This window comes from Chiloscyllium plagiosum, chromosome 4, assembly GCF_004010195.1.
Source record: "Chiloscyllium plagiosum isolate BGI_BamShark_2017 chromosome 4, ASM401019v2, whole genome shotgun sequence".
NCBI classification, from domain to species: Eukaryota; Metazoa; Chordata; class Chondrichthyes; order Orectolobiformes; family Hemiscylliidae; genus Chiloscyllium; species Chiloscyllium plagiosum.
The window spans coordinates 98,359,702-98,375,865 of NC_057713.1; the positions used below are offsets into that span (position 1 = coordinate 98,359,702).

The 16,164-nt window shown below is 39.3% G+C and overlaps 1 protein-coding gene and 1 long non-coding RNA gene across 4 annotated transcripts in view; one reads left to right on the forward strand and one right to left on the reverse strand.

Moving 5' to 3' along the window:
- The window catches only part of mrpl13 (mitochondrial ribosomal protein L13), a 95,865-nt gene that overhangs the window by 68,960 nt on the left and 10,741 nt on the right, over positions 1-16,164 (forward strand). The gene's annotated exons all lie outside the window — the stretch shown is intronic.
- On the reverse strand, positions 1,970-9,866 carry LOC122549235. The gene is made up of 3 exons (XR_006311465.1): positions 9,807-9,866; positions 9,562-9,692; positions 1,970-2,098 (listed from the first exon to the last, which is right to left on the reverse strand). It is a non-coding gene; the product is annotated as an uncharacterized LOC122549235 (long non-coding RNA).

Genomic DNA, 16,164 nt, shown 5'->3' on the forward strand with positions numbered 1-16,164 from the left:
CTTTTCCAGCAATAAAGTTTCAACTTTGATCTCCAGCATCTGCAGATCTCACTTTCTCCTCGAAGATTTCAACCTACTGCGAATCCTCTTACAAGGATGCCTTCCTTGAAGAAGCTCTCTGCCTCTCTCTACAAAGATTTCAGTGAGTCCCTCTCTCACTGCACACCCCAGGTCATCTCCTCTGCCAACTCCCCTCCTCCAAGTCCCTCCTCCCTACCTTTTATCTTCTCCTGCTGAACACTCTCTGCTCATTCCTGAAGAAGGGCCTGTGCCCGAAACGTCGAATCTCCTGTTCCCTGGATGCTGCCTGACCTGCTGTGCTGTTCCAGCAATAAAGTTTCAACTTTGATCTCCAGCATCTGCAGACCTCACTTTCTCCTACCTTAGATTACAACAGGATCTGGACCAGATGGACCAATGGAGTTTAATTCAGATAAATGTGAGATGCTGCATTTTGGGAAAGCAAATCTTAGCAGGACTTATACACTTAATGGTAAGGTCCTAAAGAGTGTTGCTGAACAAAGAGACCTTGGAGTGCAGGTTCATAGCTCCTTGAAAGTGAAGTCGTAGGTAGATAGGATAGTGAAGAAGGCGTTTGTTATGCTTTCTTTTATTGGTCAAAGTATTAAGTATAGGAGTTGGGAGGTCATAGGGAGAGGCTGAACAGGCTGGGGATTTTTTCCCTGGAATGTCGGAGGCTGAGGGGTGACCTTATAGAGGTTTACAAAATTATGAGGGGCGTGGATAGGATAAATAGACAAAGTCTTTTCCCTGGGATGGCAAGTACAGAACTAGAGAGCATAGGTTTAGGGTGAGAGGGGAAAGATATAAAAGAGATCTAATGGGCAACCTTTTCACACAGAGAGTGGTACGCTTATGGAATGAGCTGCCAGAGGAAGTGGTGGAGGCTGGTACAATTGCAACATTTAAGAGGCATTTGGATGGGTATATGAGTAGGAAGGGTTTGGAGGGATATGGGCCGGGTGCTGGCAGGTGGGACTAGATTGGGTTGGGATATCTGGTCGGCATGGACGGGTTGGACCGAAGGGTCTGTTTCCATGCTGTATATCTCTATGGTAGGTTAACGCAGGCAAGATTTGAAGAATAGAGGCAACCCCATTGAAGGGTGTCCAGTATAAAACCACCAGTACCTTGTCATGCTGCCATCCTCTGCCCCACAGTTCTTAGAAATAGTGAACAAAATAAAAATGGTAAGTCTCCTGATGCTAGTGTTTCCTTACCACTATTGTTTGACTGCCTCATTTCATGACTTACCTTTCTCCTAATCTTCCAGCACTTTATTGTCCATATTTGATAACCCATCAGAGAGGAATCTAACCTTTCTCCTCCCCCAGCCCCCATGTTATTTTTGTAAACATTTTACCCCCCTTTGAAATGATCACTGTGGTCATACAGTTGAATTATGGTGAACTTGCATTAATTGTTTGCAGGCACAATATTGGTCAGTCAGTGGTTTGACTGTTGGCTATTGACAAAGCCAATACTTTGAAAATAGTTGTTAATGTAGAATCTTTGAAAACTTGCTTTTAATATTGGACTATTGGACAAATGGACCCAGCAATTCATGACTGTGTAAAAGTGACTTATCTGTTGTCTGTCATAATGCAGCTTAAGATTTCATTCCAATTCTTTCAAGTCAGTTTTCCCACTTCTCTTACTCAGCAATACATCTTGTCGCATCAAACTGGGTAAATACATTGAATAACTTTGGATTTTTAGAATTCTCCAACTTTCAATAGACGGGAAGTTGGAATATTCTGTAGGAATGCACCTACATTACTTGGTCAGCTGAAATATAATAAATTGCCATAGGGATGTTGATTCAGCCATGCTGTCTGTGTCTATACATATTTAAAGGTGTCTATATGTTTTGCCATTTTTAGAGACAAAAATGAGCCAACATGTGAATGCGTAGTTTTCTTTAATACTTGTGAAGTATGTTGGCTGTTAGCAAATTCATTTTTCAAGTGAACGTGTTGGGTTGTGAAAAGAGAAGATGTCCTGTTATGATTGAAAGTTTATTGGCACCGCTTTCTGTCTTGAGAATTTTCCACATGAACAGATGGATTGCATCTGCCTGTAACAAAGTAAAGATCACTAATATGAAACATTGTCAGAAATCTTGAGAAATGGTGTTATAAAGCCATAGGGAGGATTTTATTGAAAAATTAACAGGTGTGCACATTATATATCTCGGGGGGACATTTAAGATCCAGCCAAGTGATGTGGACTGTAATGTTGCATTGGTATTGTGTTGTCTCGTTTCTAATGATAACCGACATTAATTAAGGACTTTACAGCATGATGCTTCCAATTTTCTTTATTAATGTAATAGATGGACAGTAATGTTGCAGTGGAATTAAAAATACAACATCAATGTACTTTTTTCTCAAAATTGGTAGCAAATTAATAATGGTTCTTCTATTCTACAAATATATTTGATTCTTCCTGCACTGGTCATTTATCAAATTATTTCTTTATTTTCATTTCAGTTTTATTCTTTATGCTATAAGATATGTAGGTTAGGAATAGCAGAGGAATGCTGATTCAATTTGATGCTTTCAACTTTCAGAACTTGTTACCTTGCCTTTCGGTTTCCTGTTCATCTCTCATACATCACACAAGATAACTTAATGTGCTGTCAACATCAGTCATAAGCATAAATTATTCTCAGAAAGAGAAATGTAACTGAGAACTCAAATCAGTTTGTTTTTGCCTTGTAGGATCTGCTATCTCTCCTGCTTTTTTTGAATTTTTTTTGTATATATTAATTTTTAAATTGTTTCTTGTAAGATTTTATCAAATCTTTTGATGACAGATATGAGATACATTCGGCACAGTTCTAATTTGTAGGTTGCAGAATCTGCTGAAGTTTCAGGAAAGGTCAAAACCTGAGACTGTACATGCCTCCTAATATTACTGAGGCAAAAATTGCTGATGCAAATTTGAGATGGAAAAAGAGCTAAAAGCCATGCATTCTGCCATGTGACGAGAACATTTAATTACATGTTATTGCTATGAAATGTGGAATATGTCCGGCAAAGTATAAAGCTACTGTGTTTTTGTTAAGAATTGAAAAGTAATTTAAGAATTGCACATTCTATTTCATCTAACAAAAAATTCATTTCCTTTGCACGTTTGCTGCAGATTATGGCTCACTTTTCCCCCTTTACATCAGACTGCAAGTTTATCTTCAGGCAGAGACTTTTTTGTCTCTTTGAACAACTTATTAAGAAATATGTATAACAGTTGTGTGCAGCAGTTTTAACTAACACTGAGATTAATGCATCAAACAATGCCACGTCTTACATAAATCCATTCTCCCAAATGATAAATATTGGAATGCTGTGAGCAGGACTGTACACTTTATTGCCATTGTGCCTGTCCTACATTATAACAGTAACGACACTGCAAAATAACTTTATTGGCTGTAAAGCGATTTATGACATCTTGTGGTTGTGAAAACCATTCTATAAGTATAAGTTGTTCTTCTTTGGAATTCCATATCCTGCCACTGGAGACAGCAAATACACGGTAGCAACCCTTGTGACTTGCCTTCCTCCTTATTCACATCTTCTTTCAGGTTAAAAAAAAACTTGTTGGTTAAGTCTTCTTACCGGAGACAAAGAATCCTTTGTGCAATTTGAGTCAGTACAGCTCATAATTCTAATCATGGTTCTCATTCTGTAGTAAGCCAAAGTTTTTCCACAAGAAACTTGGAAATAAACACCAATGAAATCTTCAAAAGATGTCAGTGGTATTGATGCTAATCAGTATAGTTTTTGTCAATCATCTATTAGAATTAGAAATGCCTGACACATTAATATCCCATCTTGGAGCACAAAAATGCCATATATTTTGTTCCCTACTGCACCTCTTAAATGGGGGTGGTTAGTAGCACTGAAAAATCATAAAGGGCAACACACACCTCAAAATGCTGAGTCTCTGTCCAAATTGTAGAAATCAGCTTCAGCCCTGAAGAAAGAAACTTGCCTTACTATATAGTAACTTTGAAATTATAGGGGGTCAGTTAGTTCAATTAGCTGGATGTCTGGTTTGTAATACAGAGTAATGCCAACAACGTGGAGTTTAATTCCTGCACTGGCTGAGGTTACCATGAAGGACTCTCCTTCTCAACCTCACCCCTTACCTGAGGTATTATGATCCTCAGGTTAAACCACCACCAGACAGCGCTCTCTAATGAGAGAACATCCCTATGGTCCAGTAGGATTCTGGCAACTTTACCTTTGCAGTGTAGTCATTGTCATAATGTCAGAAAGATGGTACGTAGCGAGACCCCATAAGTAACAATATGAAAGGCATACAGCACATTTGTCTTCATCAACCTTGTCATCAAATATAAAATTAGCAAGTTATGTTGCAACTGTATAAAACTTTAGTTAGGCCACATTTGGAATATTGCTTGCAGTTCTGGTTGTTTCACTAGCAGAAGGACATGGATGCTTTGCTGAGTATGCAGAGAAGGTTCACCAGGATGTTGCCTGATCTGGAGGGTTTTAGTTATGACGAGAAATTGGATAAACATTAACTGGATTGTTTTAACTGGAAAGTCGGAGGCTGAGGGGTTACAAAGCTATGAGAGACATAGATAGGGTGGATAGTCAGAGGCCTTTTCCCAGGGTGGAAAGGTCAACTAGAAGAGGGCACAGGTTCAAGGTGAGAGGAGGAACGTTTAGGGGAGAAGTGCAGGGAAAATGTTTCACATAGAGGGTGCCTCAAATATGCTTCCAGTGGAGGTGGTAAACGCAGATATGTTAACAATGTTTCAGGCAAATCATGATCGACACATGAACGGGATGCGAACAGAGGGATAGAAACTGTGTGGGGGCAATAAGTAGTAAGTCATAAATGAGGATTAGGAATCGGCGCATCTTAGTGGACCGAAGAGCCTGTTCTTGTGCTGTATCGTCTTATATAATGTGATGAAGTTAGTTGTTAGCTAAATATTGGACAGGACAAGAAACTTTACCAGTAAACATCATGTACTGCTTTGCAATTGCAGCATGTGATCTCGTAAACACTACATAATGGTGGCATTCAGTAAAGGTGATGGACTAGTGGTATTATCACTGGACTGTTAATCCAGAGATCCAAGTAATGTTCTGGAGACCCAGGTTTGAATCCTGCCACAGCAGATGGTGGAATTTGGATTCGATGTAAAATCTGGAATAAAGAGTCCAGTAATGACCATGAATCCATTGTCGATTGTCACTAATATTCTTAAGGAAAGGAAACTGCCGTACTTACTTTTCTACATGTGACTTCAGACCCATAGCAATATGATTGACTCTTGACTGCCCTGCAGGGATGGGCAATAAATGCTGGACTTGCCAGCAACGCCCTCATCGCATGAATATTTTTTTAAGAAACAGTCATATAATTGTCTTTTTCGAAACTTTAATTTGATTGCGTACTTAAAAAGTAATGAAAGTAAAAAATGTTCAAAGCTTTATGTTGATTTCCACTCTAAATGAGATTATCAAAATTCTCTTATCTATTCTTAAATTTTATCTATTAACTATATTTTCCCAAAATTAATGGCGTTGAATTTGTAATCTCAGCCTTCAGACTTTAGTAGAAGTGATACATCTTTTCTTCATTTTGAGACAGTCCATGAGCCAGCGACTTACTGTCTGTGTTTAGTGCTGAGTTTTAATGATGTCATACAAATGAGGTTGATATTCACAGGAATGTGCAGTTGTGCACTTAAAGTAGTGATGTATGTCATGTCTGCCACAACTTTATTAACTTAAATATTAAATCTTTAGAAGTTGGCAAGTTTGTTTTACATCTTTGGCCCAACCACCTTCTGCTGCTGCGTCAATGCATTTCTCATTACTATAAAGATGTTAGTTGCTGATTGTGCAATATTTAATTCTTCCCAAAACTCCTCCCATTGTCATACTACAGCAGGAATTGTGCATCAAGGGGGTTGCATATCCACATGAATAGGAAAAGCTGCAAAACCTATCACAGAATAGTAGTTTGCTCATTGCCTTGCCACTGAACTCAATGTCAATTCCACCTAACTCCAATATTGCATGGTGCAGTGTACTGTAACTGGGCACCAAGCTTATTTCAAAGACTCTTTCTAGTCCATTACCACTGCCATTGGAAAGCTGCAAGAGCAGCAATGTCATAGGAATCCATTATTCTGCAAATCATACACGTTCCAGCTTTGAATATAAGAAGCCATTCTTTTGTTGCTTTTCAACAATGGCCTTGTAAAAGCTGCACATTTAGTCTTGAAGAAATTCTTCATTTGTGGAACAGGAATAAGCAGTTGAGTATCAGAATGCTATACATTGTGCAATGTGTTTCTTCATAATTTCTTCTTTGAAATCTAGTCAAAATTAGCATGCACCTAAATTCACTCACTCATTGCAAACAATGGCGCAGTGAATTAGTTGAATTCTTTTTCATGGTTTGGATTTCATTCTGTGGAATTGGAGAGGTACTGGCTATTTCCTGGTGCTCCTGCCAAGAGCTATGTGGAGTAAGGTTCAAATCCATCAGATCTAATCTAATACTGAGCATATATATGCAATACCCAATGTCACTTTTTTTTTTGTGAAGCATTCTCTTCACTTTTCTCTGTTTTTCAAGTCCATCAAGTTTACAGATGTTGATGCCGTCTCTATTAAGTGCACCCAAAGACATTTTGGTGCTTCCTGATAGTTTAAAAATAGAAACATTTGACTAGTGCCAAAAAATAGGTAGTCAAGATGGTAAGTTGGAAATAAAAGCAGGAGAGAAATGCTTAGAGCCTTGAATATCCAGCCTATAGTAAAATGTGCATAATTGAAAACATGCAGGGATAAATAAATCTGCTTCTTGATGGTGAATTTTGCTAAATTTCCATTCCTTAGTTTACATGGTGTTATTTGATGACATCAATCAGAGTCACAATTTCAGTTTTCTCATTAACGCTGATCTATACCTCTACTACCATTGCAACCAATCTCCCATCTTACCTGGCAACTGCTTTGTCCAGCATCCAGTTTTGAACGATTCGTGGCTTCCATGACTTCAATTTGGTTAAAGTACCCCTTTTCAAATAGTTTAAGAGTAGCTCATACGCCAGGTAAGTTAAAATATGATATATGATGTTGGGGGTAGGATATTAACGTGGAGAGAGGATTGGATAACAAATGGAAGACAGAGGGTTGGGGTAAGGGAGGCATTTTCAGGATGGCAGCCTGTAACTTTTGAAGTGCTACAAGGAACAGTATTGGAGCTACAATTATTTGCAATGATGATTTAAATGAGGAAAGTGGATGTTTGCAGGTGATACAAAAATGCATGGAAAGGCAAGTGGTGAGAATGACACAAAGATTCATTGGACAAATTAAGTGAGTGGGCAAAAATTTTGAGATTAGATTAGATTAGATTCCCTACAGTGTGGAAACAGGCCCTTCGGCCCAACAAGTCCACACTGACCCTCCGAAGAGCAACGCACCCAAACCCATTCCTCTACATTTACCGAGATGGAATGTAACATGGGAAAGTGTGAGATTATGCACTTTGGAAGTCAGAATAGAGGAGTTGATGTTATTTAAATTGAGAAAGCAAGCTGCAGTACATAGGAGTTTTAAAGTCCTCATGCATAAATTGCAAAAAACATTAGAATACAAATTCAGCCGGTAATATAGAAGACAAATGGAGTATAAAAATAGAGAGCTAAAATTGAACATGGCACTGGTTAGATTACAGCTGGAATACTCTGAGTATGTTTGGCCCTCTTAGCTAAGGGAAGATATTCTGGCTTCAGGGTGCCTTTATCCTTGAAAGCCTTGTACTGTATATGCTTTTGTAGGCAGCTACTTTAAATGTTGTCCTTGCGAGCCTCCCATGATCTCACTTACATAATTTCTAACCAGACAGCCACCGCACATTTGCTAGTCTGCACTTAGTCTCATTAACACATCACTTGTATCTTGCCGTTCCATGCTGGCTTTCAATTTGTAATGACTTCTCCTGTCACTTTGTCTCAAGCTACCTCTACAAATGTTTGCAATCCTATATCCCACGCTGCACCTGAACATGCCATTCCTTAACAAACCTATTTCCTTCACCAAACTCTGCTACCTCCCCTCCACCTTCAGCAGTCACGTATCTCAGTCTTTTTAAGCTTTAAGCAGGAGGGAGGAGTTCTGTGACCAGTTTTGGTCTCCTTCCACAAGGAAGGACACGTTTTTTCCTGTCTGTGACAAAATTTTACTAGGCAGGTTCCGAGAATGAGGAGATTGTCCTTTCTGAGAGGTTAGGAGACTAGACTAAAACTGGAGTTTCGAAGAATGAGACATGATCTAATTGAAACACCCAAAATTCTGAGGGGCTTGAAGGGGTAGATATTGAGAAAATATTTCACCCTGGTTGGAGAATCTAGAAAAAACGTCACAGTCTCAAAATAAGAGGTCAGCCCTACAGGACTGAGATGAAGAGAAATTACTCAAGTCAAAGTGTTCTGAATCATTATCACTTTCTGCCTCGAGAGGTCTGTATATTCAGTTGTTATGTTCAAGTTAGAGGTTGATATAGTTTTCAAATTAAGGGATGTAGAGCCAGTGTGTCAGAGTGGAATTGAGGTGAAAGATCAGCCATGATCTTGTTGAGTAATGGAACAAGCTTGAGGAGCCAAATGGCCTAATCTAACTCCTCATTAAACTCCAGAGTCTGATGTAAAGTATGCCTGCAATTGTTTTTTTTTAATATCAGGGGAAAATTAGTGACTTAAATTTTGTAGCATTTCATATTATTATCTGCTTCATAATCTGATATTGTCACAAAAGCTGTACTGTCCCATTTTGGTCCCAAATTATTGTAACCACAAACGCAGTGCCATGATTGGAATCATATGTTTCATTGTTGTGCAAAAGCTTGAGAATGTGTTTACAGACAATTCCTTAGCAGAACATAATAGCTGTTTTCAATCAGGCAGGCTTACTCAGGCAGTATCTTCAGACCAACATTGTGCTATCCAAGCTGGAGCAATTAGATGGAAAAAAACATTCACTTTCCAAAGATTAAAGCCATATTCCAGTTCTGATAAATACAAATTTACCCCACATGATCCTCCATGTATTAATCAATTTATATTGAGTAAACTTGTTGTATGTGACATCTAATCTGTATTATCATTTCAAGAGACTAATAATTTATCTTATAATCTTAGCAGTACAACAGTACTTGCTTAGAACTTTCAGTAAGTACCTGGCTTGTCAGTTTATAATCAGCTTTAGCTTTGGACTTTTCCACATAGCCTTTTTGAATATTAGTATTATCCCAGCTGATGGTAATAATAGATGAGTCAGATCCCAGGGTGAAACCTGGCATTATAGGTCATAGGTTTTAGTTGTTTCAGTTATTTACTGTCTTGTTTACTCCATGATTCATTTAGCTCAATTGGCTGCATGGCTGGTTTGTGATGCAGATTGATACCAACAGGTTGACTGAGGTTACCATGAAAGCTGCTGGAGAATACCATGAATACTGTACCTTCTCAACCTCGCCACTCACCTGATGTGTGATGACCCTCAGGTTAAGCCACCATTAGTTCTCTGTCTCTCATGGGCAACCTATGGTCTGTTGGAACCATTGTGACTTTACCTTTAGTCACAGGAGTATAATCAGATGAGGTTGCAAATGACCTTGAACAAAGGAACACAGATTTATTACACAAGAGAAAAAGAATAAGCTTTAAATAGATGACAGATTAGAAAGATCCTAATGTAAACATAACCATAAAGTTTCAACCTGCTTACCAGCAATATCCATTATGGTTACTCAGCTCTCAGAGAAATATTGCTCTATTTTAATTCTTTATTTTCTTACTTAACTAACTCTTTTTCGGTTCTTCTTCTTGAGCTGCTGAGACAGCTTTACAGCTTTTTCCACTTCCTCTGGCCTGAACAGCTTTCTCGTTCCGATAACATGAGAACTTCTGAACAAACTCTCACTATTTGGAAACCAACTAAAACACTTCTACAACAGTAAAAACTCTCTTCTGAAATTAAGTCATAAACTAAACTTTTGGCCCCTGGTGTGTTTTCTTTGTCTGTCATAAACTCTGCAATGTGAACATTCCATCAATTAACAGCACAAACAGCAGGTTTCCTGCTAGGCACTTGATTGAATCACATGCTTTGGTGGAACTGATAGATTTAGGTCATTGTTGCAAATGGCATCCTGACCTTTCAAAAAAAAATACTTTCACAGAACTGAAACCAAAGTATGTCTGTCTTTGTTTTCAAACATCTAAATTCTAGAAATAATGGGAATATGTTGTACAGCTTCATCATATATTTCAGAGGCAAAAAAGTGCCCTTCATTCGATACAACTTCTTTTTCAGGTTTACAGTGCAAAATATTTAATCGTCTAATGAACAAAATCATATCGTTTAAAACTTATATTTGAAATATTACAATCAGGAAATAGGTTGTGTGGCCAATCAAGTCTGTACCAGTGTTTTCTCCCCACTCAGCCAGCCATATTCCACTCTTCTGGTTTTTTTTCCCTGTACTCTTCAAGCATCTCTTTCCTTTTGAAACTAACTTATGGGCCTTGCCTCAAATATGTCTTATTTAAGAGAATTCCATGGCACACTCAAAAGAACTAAAGTCTTGCATCTGTTCCAGTTATTGCTTGAATTTCGTGCATTTAAACATCTCAATTTTTTTCACTGAGGGGAAACTAATCCTGAATAGTGAGCGATGAGTGTAAATGTAGTAATGAAAAATAAGTTTGAGAAACCTATTTACTTGGGGAGTGAAGTAGAAGTTCAAAGACAGATCAGTGGCAGGTTAACTAAAGGTAAAGTCCCTATTGTCTTACAGATCTTGGGCTGGGCTTCTCTCTCATGAGAGAGTGAGAAACACAACTGGTGGTGGTTTATGCTGAGGGTCACCGCACTTCAAACGAAGGGAGAGGTTGAGAAGGAGTGTTGTTCATGCTAACCTCAGCAGGTACAAGAATCACACGCCAGCAATGCAGCCAACCGATCTAACCACTTCCCTCACAAGGTTATTTCATTGACAGAGTAAAGGTGGCAGGCAGGGATGATCAGAGATGGTTGAAAGCCATCACGTGGGATTTGGGCTACAGGAGGTTGCAGAGAGAGAATGGGTTGAAGCCATGCAGGAATCTGTTAACCCAGATTGTGAAGTAGAAGAGACGTAACAGAAGTGACAAAAAATGATAGACAAATAACAGGAGTATTCGTGCAAACAATAAAATTAGCTAAAATTCAAAAAGGAATAGGGTTGGAGGATTTGAGCTAAAGGGGGAGGCTGAACAGGCAAGGACTGTTTTCCCTGGAATGTTGGAGGTTGAGGGGTGACCTTATAGAGGTTTACAAAATCATGAGGGGCATGGATAGGATAAATAAACAAAGTCTTTTCCCTGGGGTCGGGGAGTCCAGAACTAGAGGGCATAGGTTTAGGGTGAGAGGGGAAAGATATAAAAGGAACCTAAGGGGCAACATTTTCACACAGAGGGTGGTACGTGTATGGAATGAGCTGCCAAAGGATGTGGTGGAGGCTGGTACAATTGTAACATTTAAAAGGCATTTGGATGGGTATATGAATAGGAAGGGTTTAGAGGGACATGGGCCGGGTGCTGCCAGGTAGGACTAGATTGGGTTGGGATATCTGGTCGGCATGGACGGGTTGGACCGAAGGGTCCGTTTCCATGCTGTACATCTCTATGACTCTATGAATGTTGTTGCATGACTGCATATTCATGAAATTTCCCCCTTCAGATTGAAAATAAATAAGCAAACAATGTTAACATAAGTACTAAGCTAATAATGAAAATAATTAGCTAAAGGGAGCCTATGCTACTACCTCAAGGTGTCACACATTGAGCAAAGCTGCCTCTTAGCAGTAGAATAAGGTATTACCCATAATCCTTTGTCATTGGCAATCACTCACTAATGAGTATGATTGTCCACCTAGGAAATTCAATATCAATGGTCATGTGTTCCTGGGTCCTTGTGTGTCTGATTAACCTGATTCTAGAGCTTCAATCCAACCACACATTTGGCAAATATTTCCAGGAGGTGGAATTGGTGCTTGGCCTTGGCATTATTGGCTTTTCTTTCTCTGCACTTCTAACTGCCACTGGGTGTTCTCAAAGAATTGTGTTCCTTCATAAAGGAGTTTCCTCCAGGTTGGTTTCTCCTGGATGTAGGTCTCCCATGCATTGACATTGATGTTGCATTTCTTGAGGGAAGCCTTTCAGGGAGTCATTGAAATGCTTTCTTTGTCCTTATCTTGTTCAAATGCTTTCCTTGAGTTGGATGAAGAAGGTTTGTTTTGGTAGTCAGAATTTGGGTATTCTAAGCAGTCTGGCCCAGCAGACTTGGTTTTGGATGTTCACACTTCTGATGCTGGTGCCGGTAGCTGTTTCAAGGATAATAATGTTAGAACACTTGTCCTCTCATCTGATGCAGAGAATCTATCTCAAACAACATTGATATTTCTCAAAGATTTTGAGGTGGTATCTATAAGTGCTCCAAATTTCAGAGCTATATAAAAGAACCATACGGAAGAGTCAGTCCCACACACAAGGATTTTGGTATGAGCCCTGATGTCATCATCAATAGAATCCCTATAAGACCCCTACTGCATGGAAGCAGGGCAATTGGCCCATCGAGTCCACAACGACTCTCCAAAGACCATCCCGCTCTGTCCCTGAAACCTCACATTTCCCATGTTTAACCAGCCTCGTCTGCACATCACTGAACACTGAACACTGCACTGATTCCTGAACAATATAGCATGGCCAATTCACCTAATGTGCACATCCTTGGACTGTGAGAGGAAATGAGAGCACCCTGAGGAAACCCATGCTGACACGGAGAATGCTTTCATCGAAGCCTCTCATCATTAGACATTACAAATTGGATGCAATGTTGAATCTCCACATCGATGTCAGCCTTGGATTAGAAGTAGCTTCCCAGATATGGGAAATGTTCTACATTTGGGAGGATCTCTCCATTTATGAACAGGAACATGACCTGGGACAGATTGGTATAGGATTTGAATCGTCTTGGGGTTAAATTGATATCAGTTTTTCAATATGCTTCTGCAAAGTCATTAAGTGAGGTTTGAAGATTTTCTGCTAAGAAGCAAAGAAGATATTACTATCCACATACTGAAGTTCTACAAGTGAAGTCCTTTTTCATTTTGGATTTCAACCAGTTGAGATTGAGAAGTCTTCTGTCCACCCTGTAAACAATGTCTGCACCACTGGGAAGTTTGTTCTTAACAAGATGAAGAGTGATGACATATCCCTGCCATGACCTGAAGGATTCTGACATATTGTCATTGGTGAGGACTATTGCTGATACACCTTGTGGAGGAAACTGAGGATGTTGCTGAATTTCACTGGACCGCTGACCTTTAATGGGGCCTTCCATTTAACTTCCCAGTTGATTGAGTCAAATTTCTGTGGATTGCCACCTTAGTTGTGGTGGAAAAGCATGAATGATCTGATGATCCCTGAAGTGATGCCATTAGGAGTTCTCAACTCCTGGCAGGGCCATCCTGACAGTAAGGTCAGAAGGGATGAACCGAACAAAGTGCAATCCAAAACAAGTCCTCAACAGCAATCTAAGTAGAAGACAACATGTGATATCGATGTCTGTGAAAGTGGGCAAAGACTGCAGCACGAACAAGATACCTAGCTGTTGAGATTTCCTTGCCTCTGGAACTGGATCGTTCTTTTGTCAAGGACCGTTTGTCACTCATGTGCAACAGCATTCTTAGATTAAAAGATATCCTACACAAGGTACCTACCTGGAGGAATTCAATCTCCAGCCTGCCACACACACAACACAAGCCCTGCCGCAATTGACAAGAGGTGATGGGGACAGGATTGAGAAATCTGGAAATTTTTTCTGGTCGTGTTTGGCTCAGTCATTTCATTCTTGGAATCGGAACAGAACAGCACATGGCAACTTCCTTCGTTACTGATCAGCCATCTTTAGTATTCACTCTGCTCACAGTGTATGGCAAAGAGGCAAGAAACGGTGCCCTGAAAATAGTCTGGTCCACCTTCAACCTGGCTGGAAAGCCACATCCCATGGGCTCACCTACCAGCAGTTTGAAAACCAAAGTAAACCTCATTGTCAGAGTACCCTGTAATGGAAATGTACGTACTCTCATGGACAACGAGCAAAACAGTTGTATGGAACAAAGAACTTTCTCATGTTGCCCATGAATTCAGGCACTTCAACATTGATATCTCTTTATCCTCTTTTTAATTCTTGCTTACTCCATAGTTTTGCATGGCAAGATGATCTCCGTAACTAGGGACAGTCCACTGTATTGGTAGTGTATACAGGCAATTGAGCACAGCCTGACTGCAATCAAATGAAATGGGTTTATGTTTAGTTCCAAGATGTAGACTACCACCAGGGATGTGATTTAAAAAGTACCCTTTAAGTCTATTTGAGGCTGCAATGACATTCCATTTGTTTTATGGTACCAACACTGTAAAGGAAGCATCTATAAGTTTGTGCTTCACAGAGAACCTTTCAAATCTCTGTGGATGTTTCTAAATAATTCATTACTCATAATCAATGTAGAGATTTTCATAGTGACATTGAAGTACTTCGATACTCATTTAATGCATTTTTATCCACTCAGATATTTATTTATGTTTAATTTTTATGAGTATGGAGACAAAAGCTGAGCTGATAGAGGGAGAAACCAACATGAAACTGAAACAGTGATCTGCAGAACCTCCACGTCACCTCCTGAAATGTGTATTATTCCCCTGGCTGTACCATCACGAGATTTGACCTGTAGTGATTGCTGCTGACCCACATTGGGCTAATGGTTTCAGCAGTATATGAACCAAAGCTTCCAAATCACTTCCCTACAGAATAATATATTTGGCTTATTGTCACTCTTTCCACTACCATTTCCTTCATATACATCCACATTGTGATTTCAGCTCAGTCTTGAGGTCAATGCAGTTCATTTTCCAGCCTCCCTCAGTTCTGAAGAAAAGACATTCAACTCAAAACATTAATTTTGTTTCTCTCCCAACATCTTAATCAACATGTATTCATGCAATTTGTTGGAAAATATAAAGGAATATGGTATAAAAACTACATATTTACAAAATGCTTTTCCCTCGTCTTGCAAATTCCTATATGATTTTTTATCACCACTCATGATGCAGACTAATCCCATGTTTTGTAATTTCAGTGTTTCATTTACCAGTCTGAATTTCCACCATTTGTTTGTCCTGAATAAACTGGTTGCAAGCCTTCAGCTAGCTCTAGAATTCCCTCCTGACCCTCTTCACATTTTGAGCTCCCTCTTCAACCTTAAGATGCTCATGAAAGCCTACCTCTATGGCCAAGCTTCTGATCACACATTTTAATATGTTTTGGTCTTAAATTTACTTCAGTATCGCTCTTGTCAAATGCCGTGGTATGTTTTAATACATTAAATGTGCGACATGAATGTAAGTTGATGTTGGAAAGCTTGAGAAAGAGATAATTAGAATCTTAGACTTTGAAGCTTGGGTATAGGAACACTCGCGTGGAGTTAGGATTATTCACTTTCGATACATGTAGATTTAAGAAACATGAGTGAGGTCTGTAAACTATGATGAGATTGAATCTAATAGGAACATAGGAACAAGCAGCAATGAAAAGTTATTGTCTGGCTGGTTCTGTTATCATGGGATTTCGTATTTATGATATAGACAATAGACAATAGGTGCAGGAGTAGGCCTTTCAACCCTTCGAGCCTGCACCCACATCTGGGTATTACACTTCTAAGCTTTGGCAGTTGTATTTCTCTCAGCATTTATCCAACTTGTCTCTTACTTAATCTGATACAGTCACACCTACTCTCCCATATTCTCACACTTTCTTTACATTGTGCCCTGTTGCTGTGAGTCGTATTACAGTGTTTAAACATATTGTCTAATATTGTCGATCTTAAGTGATTCCATATGCTCATTTCTTCCCCAGTGTAAATGTTCCCACTTTTGCAGCCTGTCCTCATACTTAGAGCTTAATAACAGTTTACAGTGTTTTTCTTATAAGGTGGTGACCAACTTTGTACACTGAAACAATGATCTGCAGAAACTCCATGTCA